Raw genomic sequence first — 16,103 nt, 5'->3', positions numbered from 1 at the left:
ATAGGGGGAGAGGGGTTTCGGATTTTCTGACTTTTGATGACGGGGGGGGGGGGGTTGAATGAAGCTTACGTCATCAACCATCCTTTATGAAAATATGGAATATCCTTAATGACATCTTTACTGGAAATGCCAAAAACATGAACAAGAAAAACCTTTCCCCTGTTTGTGGGCACCTGACTAACATTCCCCCCCCCCAATTGATGAGTCCTCTATAGACCTCGTTGTCTAATAGATCCCCCCCCCCACCTCCCCCCGTCCTGTCTCACGCGGGAGCGATCTACAAAACTGTTTTCTGTACACTTAGCGCGTAACATGCGTGGTCCTTGAGGGATTTTCTGGACTCTCATACACACACAAGCGGATACATACTCTTCGAATGGGGAGAGGGGGGGGGGTATGGTTCACCGAGGGGTGTGAATGGTGATCGGAGGTGGAGAGAATTGTATACTTCCTTCCTGCCGCCTGTGCTGATGATGCAATTTTTCGTGAATAGCATACCGCCATCCCCTCCTATACCGTCTATGATCCTGAATAATGTGAAGGAGAAAACACACTGCTGTTATTTACGAGATATTCAAAGAAACTACTACATTCTTTCTCTCTCTCTCTCTCGTAAAAACAATTTTCTTTTATGATGGAAAGCCATGGACTCAATTGGTTTGTACGTTGATGGGACATTAAAAAAGGAAGCAAACGTTTGGTGTATTTACTTACTGTTCCCGTGAAATACTTGATCACGCGTGGTATGGGCTCACCTTTGCCCTCCGAGAAAAAGTGGCAATGACTGGCTAGCCAAGACCAAACACATCCGCAATAATTCCAATAATCGCATTGATAGCTAAGGGGCCGTTCAAGTATTACGTAAGAAAAATTTTTAGCCATTTTTGACCCCCCCCCCCCGTCAGCAAAATTTCGTCATCAGCTCTGTCCCTCTGAATCCTAACTTATATTTTCATAAAGGGTGGGTGATGACGTAAGCATTATCCAAACCCCCCCCCCTTGTCATCAAAAGTCAGCAAATCGGAACCCCCCCCCCAATCCATGATGACGTAATACTTGAACGGCCCCTAAACAGAAAGGAATTACACTGGTACTTCGGTTAACGAGCTTAATTCGTTCCACCAATGAGCTCGTTATCCGAATCGCTCGTATATCGAATCAAACTTCTCTATAGGAAATAATAGAAACTTGGATAATTCGTTCCACAATTATTCACACACATTCACATAAAAATTAATAATAAAAACGGCATTCACACACACATACATTCAATATAGTACGACACAATAATGGTATTATAAATCTACTAGGCCACCTTTGCAGTCCAACCCCCTCCCCCCCTTTCTCTTCACAACATATCTTGTTTATTTCGTCCCACTTTATCAGCGTGCTATGGAAAATGACATGTGAAAGCACCAGCTTACTGAAGAAGCGAATTTTACAATAATAAAGTAACATAAAACAAATGTGATTCATCAAGTACCCCCAGAAAACTTCCCCATAGGTCCCCAGACTCCCTGAATGGATTTATTTCGGGCTACCGATGTGTTGCAAATTTTACAATGTTTAACAACAGAAAAGAGTGTGATTCATCCAGGGCCTCCAGTGAAACCTGTAAACATAGGGCCCCCGACTTGGAATCTTGTCGGTCATCCCCGCTGCGAGTGCTATGAAATATTTTCATTTGTATTCATTTTATCGCCGAATAAAATCCAGGGCCTCATCCAGTAGCGGGGACCCAATACACAAATTTTTAGTGGGGGACCCAGACTGGCTTTATCTCGGGGTTCCGCTGTTGCAAATTCTACAATGTTGAACAACAGAAAAGAATGAGATTCATCCAGGGCCCACCAAAATGGAACGGGGCCCTTGACTCGGAAGCTTACCGGGCATCCCCCCTGTGAGGGCCACGGCAAATATTCATTTGTATTCATTTTACAACGAATAAACTCCAGGCCCCTCCCACGCAATTACCCGTGACTGAATTCGCAAATTTTATGGGGCCCCCAACTGGATATATATTGGACTTCCGCTATCGCAAATTTTTCAACGTTAAAGCAGCAAGAAAACAATGAGATCCATCAAGGACCCCTGGAAATAAAACCTTTTAACTTCCCCATGAAGGTATATGTCCAATCCCCTCCGGGTACCCCGACCCTGTGTGTTGGGAACACTGGTGATATATGTATATTACACATATACATACCTCTCGTCATGCCTCCCCCCCCCCCACAAGGGCAGGGCTGACAGGGGCCGAAACGATTCTTATCACTTTTTGATTTTTCACACTATAAATTAACCACAGAGGAGTCCGTGAAAAATCTGGTTTGGGGGCTCGCCATCTATTCCAGTCTAAGGGCCCTGCTGTAGGATGTGGGAGCCTCTTGGTACATGCACATAACTTGGTCCCGATGGGTCAAATGGGTCCCGATATATATATGCAAGAGTTAAATGAATACTTGACCCAAAATCGTAACCGACTTCCGTAACACAAAAACGTAAAAGATTTCTGTCACTCAAAAAACGTCACCGACTTCCGTTACATAAAATCGTCACTAATTTTCGTTGCTTAGAAACGGGCCCTTTCGAGTTTGTGATTTTATATTATAGAGTAGATATATATAAAATTGATTTGTGTGTGTGTGTGCGTGCGTGCGTGTGTTTTCTATACAAATCTGCAATTTTGAATCGATCGGTGCCAAAATTTTGCACATATACCAAATGGGACTCGACTTGAACGATAGGCTACTTTAAAAGTTTGTTAGACCTGGACAAATGCCCGAAATGGGCGAAAAACTGTCTTGGAAAAATTGTTTCTCAGCCTCAACAATCACTTTCGGAATGTTTAATTAGGTTTCCGTGGTTCTCTGCCATTGCGTTTCAGACATGTATATGCCTTTACAATGGTTTGTTACTTTTTCAATCCTCCCAGTAATTGAAGAAACTCCGGGCATCACCGGGTATTATTGCCAGTAATACAATAAAATACGTATAACAACGCAATAAATAAACAATGTTTACAAATTACCTTACTCTAAACAACAAGAGAGAGGTGGACTATCGTTTAGGAAGGACTTGGGGGGGGGGGACTTTTACTGTAAACTTATTCTTTATGTGTGACTTTTAAAAGGAACCTATGACTGACACTTGCTTTTGCCTCCGTTTTAGGATTTCTCAGAAATGGGGAAGTTTCATTTTCGTTCGATAGATTCATTGCTCGCACACTGCTCCAGCTTTATGTGATTGGCTCTTTTCTACAGAATTTTGCACAGATTCCCACATTTTACACATCTCCCTAATCTCATCTGAAGTGAGGGACTTCTCATTTCCTCTCTCTCCACTCTTCCCCAGACGAGATCCATGGCTCCCACATGGGGGGGGGTGACAGGGCTCTAGCCCTGGGGCCCGGGACGATTATCATCATTTTGTTTGCTTTTTCACGCTATAAATTAACTACAGAAGGGGCTCGTTAAAAGTCTGACCGGGGGGCCCGCAAAAGATCCCAGCCTAGGGGTCCCGCTACAGGATGTGGGGGCCATGACGAGATCCCATCCATAAGCTCTCGCTGTTGCATACACGGTGGGGGAATCCATCAGTTTGTCTACGATCAACTCCTGAATAAGCAGAATTTATTTTAAAAAAACTTACAATGCGGCATCTAGTTTCGTATCGTAAACAGTCACGCTCATACGGGTGCTCATTTTTCGAGTGAGGCACGCTGACCAGAGACTGTAGGGAAGAATAATTACCCGCAATTTCACAGTACATTTCTGGACGAAGTCACGTTCAGTAAGACAATCAAACCACAGTTTTCTCCAAGCAGAATGGAAGAAAAAGAAGAAAAAAACCTTCAAGCGCACCATACAGTTACAATGCTACATCTAGTTTGGTATCGTAAACAGTCACCCACGCACGTGTGTTCATTTTTCAAGTGAAGTGAGCTGACCGGAGACTGTAGAGGAGAATATTTTCCACAGTATGCATGTGGATGAAAGCAAAAACAAAAAACATCAGCTCAATGTGATAATGTGGCAATGAATAAACAAAGCGCGAAATTTTTGCTCGTTAATCGAATCAAAATTTGTACAAAATTTTTGCTCGTTATGCAAATTGCTCTTAACCGAACCACTTGTCAACTGAAGTTCTACTGTATATACATTGCGTTATTATATACAGGGGTTGAACAAAATAATATGTACACCTGTGAAATGAGACAAAATCTTTACCAATAGGCTGTTGGCCCTCCTTTTGCATTAATTACAGCTTGTATCCGTCGTGGGATGGACAAATACAAGTCATGCACCGCAGTCACGGGCAGGGGCGTCGGAAGTGTTTCGAACCTGTGGGTGCCCGTCTTGAGATTCATGTAGGAAATTTCGATTTTTGAATCAATTCTGTGGGTGCTCGAACCCGTTCTACAAACTTCCGTGGGTGCTCGAGCACCCACAGCACCCCCGGCTCCGACGCCACTGGTCACGGGGATACGTAGCCATTCCTCCTGCAAAAAGGTCACTAATTCAGAACGTGTCTTTGGAGGTGGAAAACTACTGCGCAGTTTGGCCTCCAAAATGCCCCACAAAGGTTCAATTACACTAAGATCAGGGAACTGAGCGGGCCACACGAGGTGTTGCAGTTCATCATCGTGTTCATCAAGCCAGTTTGTTTCGGCTCGCGCATGTCTGTGTTATTGTATAGGGAGTCTTCACTCCAGTTTACTTATAGCTCGGTGTTCGCAGTAGAATTTCCCTCACTCTTCATCTCGTGACGTAGTAGCCGAAGACCCGAACTAAAGCCGGATTTTCCCAGGAGCAGGTTTTCTGTGCCGTTCGCAACGGTGAAACGCGACACGCCGTCCACTCACCAATAAGAAAAGCAGTATAACTGTTTTCCTACAGAGCTCAATACGGCTCACGACAGCGCTTTACATTGGGCGGACTGCTCCTGGAGGAGTCAAATGCGTGCGCTGCGCGTTTCACCGATCTTCTCTTCATTTTTGTTGTTTTTTTTCCCCTCCCCTTCAAACCGGACCATGCAGACAACAGAGTAGCTGATGCCAGGACCATATACTATAATATAGCCACACTGATCTGATGCGCCACGCTAGGAAAACAATAACGAGTAGCGTGATTATATGACACGTTTCTGCCGACGCGAAATTATACAGTTCAGTTCACGTGACGCAAAAAACCTATTCCTAGGAAAACCCGGCTTAAGGCGACTTGATAAGGACTTATTATAGTGGCTATAATCCGAACATTACTGAAGATGATTGGGAGCTGCGGCTGTTACGTTTCGCAACTTATCGCCAAACACCAGGGTTCATTCACGCGATTTCCCTTTTATTCTGTCATGACTGCTCGCGCGATAATATTAAAATGACATAATTTAATAGTAATATAATATAATAATCATAATGGTATATAATATAATAAAAACTTTTAATAACAAAAAAAAATGCTTGTGACAACTTTATTAGCAAATACACCTGTAGGCTGAACTTCATTCGAGCTACGCCCGGACGTCGCATCGCTCCTCGGACCGATAAAGGGGACCCCCCCCCCCTGCCCCCGGACCTGAAAATATCGACTCTTGTTTTCACCACAACCGGAAACATGGCAAAACTAATAAGTTCAAACAGGATGTTCCGAAAACCGGCCACGGATAATACTAGACCTCGGCCTGAACCGCATTTGGATTAAATCAGAAAAAAATGAAATAATTTTTTAGTGAATCCATAAATGATAGCAGGGCCTAGCTCTGAACCGTTGTTGTTGTAAACCGTAGGTTCCCAACCTGTTTGGAACCAGCGCCCCCCCCTTTTTAGTGCACGACTCCATAGCGCCCCCCCCCCTTCTCCAGGTAAACTATATTGTACATAGTATATATTGAAAACAAGGACAAATTTTTAAATTAATTTACTAATTTATGAGAAGGTAATAATATGTATTTTTCTCACAGTATTTGATTGAAAATATATATGCTATTTGGAAAAAATGAATATAATACCATTAGTGAGATATCTGAGCTTGATGTGATGAAAGTAATTTCTCGATGTTTGGTGCCATTTTTGTCATCAATAATCCGCGTTCCATTATTGACAATCTGTTTCTTTTCTTCGTTAATAGACTGGTGACTTTGCTAAATCCTCTCTCGGCTGAATATGATGATGGGAATGCAATAAAAAACTTTTTTGCTGCAGCCCATAAAACCGGATATAATGTTTGAATTTGACTTTGTAGCCAAAATTCCTGATACGCTTTTCTTAATTTTAATTTCAACTCTTCATTTGTTGAAAATTCTATCAACTTCTCCTGCAGCGATAATTCTGTTATTTGAGGAAGGTTCTAGGACCCATTCTGGAATAGTCATGTTGACTACATCCTGAAATCTATTCGTAAAATATTCTGTCAGTGTTTCCAAATGCTGGCAATAAACCAAAATGTCGTCATCAGTTGTTTCAATTGAAGAAAGCATTGGAAACTGATAAAATTGTCGTCTACCAAAGTTTTGTTTGTAAAAAAGCAAGTTTTGACACGAACGCTGAAATAATTCCTTTTGCTTTGATAAAATTCAAATCATTACCTTGAAGTTGTACATTCATTTCATTAAATTTAGTACATAAATCGGCCAAAAAGGCGCAATATCACTCTTACATTTCAATAAATTCTCTCTTAATGAATCATCCTTGTTTTCAAAAAACTTTGTGGCTGATTCAAAGAGTTCGTAAAATCGTTTCAGACAGGTACCTTTTGACAACCAACGAACTTCTGTATGTAATAATAAACGATTGAAGTGTCTTCATCGTTTTCATCACAAAGATTTCTAAATATCCTGTGATGGAGAGCATTGCTTCTGATCTTGTTAACTGCTTTAATTACATATTGTAGCGAGCGATGAAAGCGATCACTAAGATTTTTTGCGACCAAATGTTGTCGGTGAATCATACAATGCACGGCCACTAAATTTGGTACGACTTTTTTTCAGGATTGAAATGAATCCACGGTAGGAGATTAATATCACCGGAACATATTGTGTTTATTACAATGAAATGCCTTTATGATTTTACCAGGGTTATTAGAATCAAAACAATAAAAGTAATAAACACACTCTTACTTTTGGTGGTAACAATTTACCCTTGATATGAAGAAATTCCGAAATACATTGGTTGGTATTTATAATAATCTTTAACCTCTGTCCACTGCACTATTGTACCGCCCGGGAAATATTGCCCCGGAAATTTAAGGTCTATATGACCTTGAATTTTCTGCACATGCTTAAAAGGGCGGTACCTTCAACGTCAACTCAATAGCCTTGTTTACATGGGAAATGAAAAAATAAGGGGAAACCTCCATCCACCAAAGCCAAAAATTTTTTGCTGAACAGGGAAAACTGGCAACTCTGTTTCCTTATTCCGCAATAGCGAAAAATCGCAAAGGATTATGAGAATCCCCAAAGCGAAAATCCCCAAGAGGATATGTAAATACAGTATTTTTCCTCCTCTTTCTTTACTCTTCTTTCTCTACTAGGGAAAACAGTCATCAAGCCAGTGCCTGAACTCTCAGTGATACCGCAATATTGAACATGCAAACCGGGCTAATATGACTTGAACAAAAAACGCCCCCCCTCAGACTTCTCAGCGCCCACGTTGGGAACCACTGTTGTAAACTAAGAAGATGGTAAAAGAAATTTTTGATGTGGTTCCAAGTAAAATTAGGTATATATAATTGAATATCGCAAGGAAATATATTAGCGTGCTACGTAACAGCTGCCAGAAAAACGCGCGCCAATCACCATGTCAAGAAAACGCGCAGGAGCATAGTTGCATGAAGTTCCAACGTCTCCCACCCGAAAGCCGGGTTTTCCTAGGAGTGGGCTTTTTGCGCCGCGTGAACCGAATTAGACCATTTTGTGCCGGCAGAAACGTGTTAGATAATCACGCTACGCATTTGCGTTTTCCTAGCGTGGCGCATCAGCTCATATTTGTATATAGTATATGGCCCTGGCATCAGCTACTCTGTCGTCTACATCAGTGGTTCTCAACCGGGGGCCATATGGCCTAGGGATGGCCCTAGGATATTCCAGGGGGGCCACGGATGAAAATCTGGCAAAAGGGGAGCCACGGCTACTGATACGGGGGCCACGTAGAAGTTTGTGGAATTAAATTTTTTTAGTCACTCTGACTAAAAAAAATGTAATTTCAAACAAAAAAATGCATAGAATATCTTATTCGCAATTTTTCCGCTATTCAAGTAACATTAACATGAGGAAGGAAATAAAAAATTGTGGTTCACGTAATCTCGGTGGGTTTACGACTTGGGGGTGACAGTAGGCCCTGACACAAATTATAGAAGAGGTTTAAAGCAAAATGGAGTAACTGTAAAGACAGAAAATTGTGTGTGTTTGAAGACTTTTCATTCAAAGAGGGCTTCCATAAAGAAAGCAGACAAAGATTTCTTGGCCATTCATTGACATTCTTTTGAGTGCTGGTAGTAAATGCAATCCAAGAAGTAAATGGGTGAAAAGTGAAAGCTTTTAAAAAAACCCCATCGTTTTTATGCAATTACAGACGGATAGCCATCTAGTTTATCACAAAGCTATCTTCAACCGGCACTGAGTGGTCTGATCATTGATCATTTTTGGCGCACGACGAGGGCTAATTAGACCCCGGGACCTACAATTTATTGACGATTCCGAACGGCAGGCTTGTTTCTTATACTCATCGAGAGGTTGGTGCGCTAACCCCTCGATGGGGGACTCAGCAATTTTGTGCTGCGCTCAAGTTGTCATTTTTTGTTGTACCCCTATGTCAGGAAAGTTTTCTGACAAGGACGAACCGGGTATCGAACTCGCGACGCCTCTAAACCTGAGTGGTCTGATGGGGAATATATTTATAAAAATCGAATAAAGAGCGATTGCTCTGGAGTATTTTCTTATGAATTTTTTGGGAGGGGGGGGGGTGTGCCAACCCATTGCCTCCACTGAAAAGAAATAAAGTCGAATTCAGTTATAACGAACTCCATCCAAGAGACCAAATCATACATGAGGAAAAATACCCACGAAATTACATTTTGTAAAACTACATTGCCGTATAACTTAAGAAACTGTAATTGCATAAATTTGCTTTTGTGTCTCAATCGCAAGTGTTCTTATGTCATTCCTTTCAATTTAACAGGAAAAACGTGATTTTAAACATATTTAAGACGGTCTTAACGTAATTTGGTTTGCCGATTGGTTTCTATATGCAATCCAAGCAGATAATTTATTGGGACTTAGTAGGACTAAGATTCACACCACATCTTTAAAGTTTTTTTAATCTATACTGTAATGCTTCCTATTAACTGCCCTACTACGTAAGCCTGCTGCTGGCCTGCAACATCCCAAATAATTTCAATACAATTTTCCTATACTGCAAGAACAATGTTGTGGACATTAGAAAAGAAAATTCTAAAATGGCGTATGACCACATTTAAAGCAATTTAAATCCGTTTATTTGAGAGTCAGGGTATCTGCTGATTTTTTAGAAACGTGTAATAAATTCTCACGTAAGTCTTCACTTTGAAATGTCCATAACCGGCTGAATGCATGTCTTTGTATCAGTCAACCTAAAATTTATGGTTTTTAGTGTTGATAATACGCAAGCAAAACCAATTCAGCGACGCATTTTTCACAATCTGCAAAAACCTCGTGGATTTGATAGTTGGAAATGATGTCTAAATGCCAAAGATCTGGAGTTTGAATCAAAATGAAAATGTCAAATAATTGAAATTGTGCTTCGTATAAATGAAATATTTTAATATTGAAAGCTATATATAGAGAGGTTAATCGTAACCGTAGTCAAACGTCTCATAAATGTGAAATTTTGTCATGAAACTGAGAGTGAGGCCCGAATCCCCTTGCGCACAAGTGGAATTTCGAGGCATTTTTACGCACAACCGAGCCCCTCTTGGCCAATTTTTCTTTTTTTCTTCCCACCCTTTCTTCCTTTTGTTTCCTTCCGAAATTTATAAAAGTACAAAAGACATAATCATTATAAAAAGGACTGTTTTCAGATCAAATTGCAAAAGTTCAATTACGTTAGTGGAAAAATATCAGATTTTTTTTGGTGGGAATATAGTCAAACCCCATTATAATGAACTCCAAGAGACCGGAGTAATAAAGAAATTTCGTTACAAAAGAATTTCAGATTTTTATATTGTTCCTATGTAAACGTATCCGGGGCATTAGAAAAGTTTTCGTTAAAACGATATTTTTTTTCCGTTATAACGGTATTCGTTAAAACGAGAGTCGACTGTATTTCGTCTCAAACTATTTTTTTACGTGCGTATGCAGACTGCATGGGTAACAGGTCGTATGACACTCTACTGGCGAGCCGTTAGTCTTAGAGACATACCCAACTAGAAAAAAGTATCCAAATCACGTGTCCAACTCAGATATGTCATTCATGTTGTAAGGGGTTGTCTAGTTATAAAATAAAATAAAAAACCTCTTTATACCATCATCCCCGTGTGCCAAAGAACCCAATTAAGAAGTTGTTGCTCTGTCTTTCCCGATGCCAACTAAAATAATTTCACGTTTCTAAGTGCAATATTCACCGAGATTTGCGAATTTGAAAAATTGGGGAAATTCGGGAAAAGAAACAGCATTAAATGCGGGTAGAATGGTTTCCTCGCATTTAATGATGTTTTTTTCCCACGTTCTTCGAATATCTCGTGAATATTGCACTTAGAAACGATACATTTTTTTTGTCGGAGACCGGGAAACAACTTTCCAATTGGGTTTTGGGGCACAGGGTGTCCACATAAAAAGTTAATATTTTTATTTTAATAACTATGTAACCCCTGGCAACATGAATCAAATATCTGAGTACTACACATATTATTCGGGTACTTTTTCCAACTGGAAGTATGCCTCTAGGACCAATGGTTCGCCAGTAAAATGCCATATGCCCCGTTACCTATGCGCCTTGTATATTAAATATAGTACAGACTATTATGTGAAATATTGTGTTGTGTTTAAGCCAACTCGCACGTTGCTTCGTTCGCCCTCGAGAGACCGGCCACATTACGAACCAAAAAGTCACTTGAAGGTAACTTGTCATCCAACGAAATATCAGATTTTCACCGTATCGAAATTAAAGTCAACAAACTGATAAGAGGGGGTTTCGGATTATTTGCTGGCACTTTTGATGACGGGAGGGGGGGGGGGTTGAAGGTGGCTTACGTCATCAACCACCCCTTTTTCAAGATATGAAATATTCTAAGCTGCTGACGGAATTTTGCTGACGGGGGGGGGGGGGGAAGAGGGTCAAAAATGGCTGAAAATCTGCTTACGTAATACTTGAATGGCCCCTTATTTATATTTTTTCCGATGGATTTGAAATCCTGATAATCAATCATTATTATGTTCACATGAACAGTTTTGTCACTGCGTATGCAATGCCAAAATCCGTATATACCGGGTGACTCGAAATGTTAAGTCGTCCGCCAAAGCAGTTTTTTTCTTGCCTTGTAGCATTTGCAGCGAATTCACAATGGCACTAACAATTTTAAGGGAATTAAAATTAATTTAATACTCTAGAATATACTTTAAGAAATTCATTTTTAAAAATATTGTTGGTGCTGCTACCTACTTTCAAAATCAGAAGTGCCTTATGTGGTGATGACGAAGCTCGGGTATAAAATACTAAATCCTTCATTCAGCTTTGCTCCTTACAGACAAAGCTTATAAACTGACCTGAAAGATCAAAATTCCAGTTCAATAATTTCTTCAAGACCCAAAGAGACATCCAAAACAAAGGTCCTCCACACAAGCAGACGACAGGTAAGATCGATCGTAAAAAGTGAATTTTTCCACACTGCACTTTATAGTAATGTGCTGCCATCTAATGTAAAATTTGAAAGCGACTCATGTGGTGATGATGAAGTTCAAAGTGAAAAAAACTATATTCTTTATTCCACTCAGCTCCTTATAAACAAAGCTCGTGAACTGAACTGGAAATTTAAACTATAAGTTCGGTTATTTTATTTGGGCATAAGGAGACGTCCAAAACAAAGAGCCTCTTAATGAGCAGACGACAGAGAGGAAGTCGGTTCCCTACGAGTTAAGCCCACAAACAGAACTGGAAGTTCGAACTGCCAGTTCAGTCATTTTTTCCGGACACAAGGAGACGCCCAAAACAAGTAACCTGCAGAGAAGCAGATGACAGAGATTATATATTACTGGAGGGAGCATCCAGCTACCGCGACTGCAGCGACATCAAATGCAGGGAAATAACGTCACTCCGTCAAAACAAAGTTCCCGCCTGGCAATTACTCCATAGAAATGTACAGTTCGGTCTCTAAATATTGGGTTTTAAAGATTTAAAAAAAGGATAAAGAACTCATCTTAAGATGAAAAGAGAATTAAATTATTTTCATTTAATGCCGGAATCCCACGACTTTCATTATTTTTTGAATTTTCCTTCATTATTTTTTGAATTTTCCTTCATTATTTTTTGAATTTTCCTTCATTATTTTTTGAATTTTCCTTCATTATTTTTTGAATTTTCCTTCATTATTTTTTGAATTTTCCTTCATTATTTTTTGAATTTTCCTTCATTATTTTTTGAATTTTCCTTCATTATTTTTTGAATATTCTTTCATTAATTCTGGAATTATTTCCTTTATTAATTATTTTATTTCTTTCATTACTTCTGAAATAATTGCTTTCATTACTTCTGAAATAATTGCTTTCATTACTTCTGAAATAATTGCTTTCATCAATTCTGGATTTGTTTCTTTCATTAATTCTGGAATTATCTCTTTCATTAATTTTGGAATTATCTCGTTTTCATTAATTTTGGAATTATCTCTTTCCTTCATTCTGGAATTATCTCTTTCCTTCATTCTGGAATTATCTTTCATTAATTTTATTATCTCTTTCATTAATTTTATTATCTCTTTCATTAATTTTATTATCTCTTTCATTAATTCTTTCACTAATTTTGGAATTATCTTTCATTAATTTTATTATTATCTCTTTCATTAATTCTTTCACTAATTTTGGAATTATCTATCATTAATTTTATTATTATCTCTTTCATTAATTCTTTCACTAATTTTGGAATTATCTTTCATTAATTTTATTATTATCTCTTTCATTAATTCTTTCACTAATTTTGGAATTATCTTTCATTAATTTTGGAATTATCTTTCATTAATTTTATTATTATCTCTTTCATTAATTCTTTCACTAATTTTGGAATTATCTTTCATTAATTTTATTATTATCTCTTTCATTAATTCTTTCACTAATTTTGGAATTATCTTTCATTAATTTTGGAATTATCTTTCATTAATTTTATTATTATCTCTTTCATTAATTTTATTATTATCTCTTTCATTAATTCTTTCACTAATTTTGGAATTATCACTTTTATCAATGCTGTAATTATATCTTACATTAATTCTAGAATATTTTCTTCCATTAATGCTGAAATTATCTTTCTTTAATGCTGAAATTATAACTTTCATTAACTTTGGAATTATCTCGTCCAAGCTGAAATTATTTTTTCATTTATTGTTTTAAACTCCTATTTATGCCATAAGAAAAGAACCGGGGGGTGGGGGGGGGGAATCGTGTTTGTTTTCGCCGTGTCACGTGATGTTCCGACAAAAGATGCTGGGGGACACAGTTCTTAGCACTGCCAAGGCGGAGACCGCTGACGTCCTACTCTCTCCGGAGGCTTGATTTATACACTGTTGGTGCTGCCATTTAATCTGGAAATTTCAGGCAACTCATGAGATGATGAAAGAGAGATAGAGAGTTCTTTGTTATTTTTTGGCATAAAATTTTTTTATGAGACGAAAATTTCGGTAAAAAAAAATTGTACATTTGCAACAATCGATTTTATGTAGAAAAAATAGTTATTTCTTTCCACAAAAACATTCGGACAATATGGATGATCGAACAAATAAGTGAAAACACGGATTATGTGGGCTTCAGATAGGGTTACCAGATTCAATTTACGAATTTTTCGAGAATTTTTCAGGTAGGGCCTCCAAAAAATCATTTGGCTCGGGGGCCTATGATGCTATTACGACGACCCTGCCTGTCAGCCACACTTTTGTGGGGGTCATGGAATTCTAGTACCTGATTCCTTTACTTCTATTAATTTACATTAATTAAACAAAAACATCAATAAAAAATACGAGAAATGATCAAAGTTATCGAATTGCAACGTATATTTGATAAAGAGATGATGATGAAGCGCTTTAAAAGTATGGGAAAAATTTATGTCTGTTCAATATGATTCGAGCCATGATGAAGTGTCAGCAGGTGGACCACGCGCCAATTATTGTTAATAATTTATGAATTTTTGTAAAATTAATTTAAATGTCATTCCCTCTCAATGGATCGTGTTTGATTACGATCCAGACTATCAACGCGTTCCTGAAATAATGAAAAAAAAAATGAGTGTGATAGAATTCGTTCTTTTCATGAAAACAAAATTTCAAGATTTATGATCGTAACTCGAAAAGTTTGTAAGTCGGGGAGCAACTACATAAAAAAATTTTAGAGAGGGCCGCAATTTTTTTTGTTTTTTTGCATTGGGCCGTGAAATTCTCCTAAGCCTGGACTGGTCTCCGATTTTCGAATTTGAATATCTCAGGGAATAATGGAGTTAAAAACATTTATAATTTGTTTGTTGGGCTCAGAAGAGAAAGAGCAACAACTGTCTAATTGGAAGTTAGAGGACGGGGTGGGAGGGGAAGGATCGTATAAAAATTTCATTTTTTATTTTGTGTGCACTGTATTTTCATCCTCAAAACTCGTACAGGGTAATTTCTGGTCACATTTTTAGAATTTTTAAAATTAGAGCCATACCACTACGACGAACGGTTGATGAGATAAAGACTGTAACAACACTCCAAGGAGAAACCCTTGAATCTTAGAATGGCCATAATATTACCAATAGGCAGGGCCGCAAGTAGTTAGGGGGGGGCAGGCGAATCTGGTGCCCCCGGCGCATTAAAAAGATGGCGCAGATTTAACCATTTAACCTATCCTTCAACATTACGGGGGGGGGTGCCTAAATGAGTGGTTGCCCCGGCTAACTAAGTATCCAGTTGTGGCCCTGCCAGTAGGTATCTTATTTCTGACGAATCACCGTTATATATATTGGGTATTTTTTATTTTTAGATACATTCTCAAGTTCGTAATTTATACATGGTAGCATTTCTTTTACTTCTATGGATCAAACTACACAGTTGATCCACTAATGACCCACAAAAATCATGTCCTTATTCTGTAGAACTTGGTTTACTGCGTGGGCCCACCTGAGCACTTCTGGCAACCAAGCGACAATTAGATCTGGTTCCGATTTTCAAGAGTAAATATGCAAATAGGTAGGTAGGAATTTTTAGCTAGGTTGTAGTGCCTCTCTCAGTAAAATCGCTTTGTATGCGGGCGTGTGATAATGTTAAGAGACAGCCCTGGGCGCACTTTATGAAAATTGTGAAAAGCTAATCAAAAAACTCAGCAAAATAATGTTGTCTAGTTTTATTAGTTTCTCATCTTTTGTGCCATCCTATTGATAATGATCTTCAACTATTACAATCAAGTGTTCTTAAAATTTCAAGCCGGGTTTTCCTAGGAATAGGTTTTTTTTTGCGCAGCGTGAACCGAATTAGACTATTTCGCGCCGACAGAAACGTGTTACATAATCACGCCACGCGTTTGTGTTTTCCTAGCGAGACGCATCAGATCAGGGCGGCTATATAAAGTATATGGCTTTGGCATCAGCTACTCTGTCGTCTGCATGCTCCGGTTTGAAGGGAAGGGAAAGAAAACGCAGAAGAGTGAAGAGAATATCGGCAAAACCGCGGCGCACGACGCATTTGACTCCTCCAGAAGCAGTCGGCCGACCACGCCGGACGTAAAGCGCTGTCGTCAGGCGTATTGCGCTCTGTAGGAAAACAGTCGTGCTGCTTTTCTTACTGGTGAGTGGACGGCGTGTCGCGCTGGGCGAATCACGTTGCTCGTGGCACAGGAAACCTGCTCCTAGGAAAACCCGGCTTTAGGATCTTCTATCGGATGATCGATGTTGAAAAAAAATCGCGCAT

Source organism: Pholcus phalangioides, unplaced genomic scaffold (assembly GCF_987345545.1).
Source record: "Pholcus phalangioides strain wild (caught in Gottingen) unplaced genomic scaffold, Ppha-v1.0 ptg000028l_1, whole genome shotgun sequence".
Lineage (NCBI taxonomy): Eukaryota > Metazoa > Arthropoda > Arachnida > Araneae > Pholcidae > Pholcus > Pholcus phalangioides.
Note: the sequence above shows the minus strand (reverse complement) of the source record.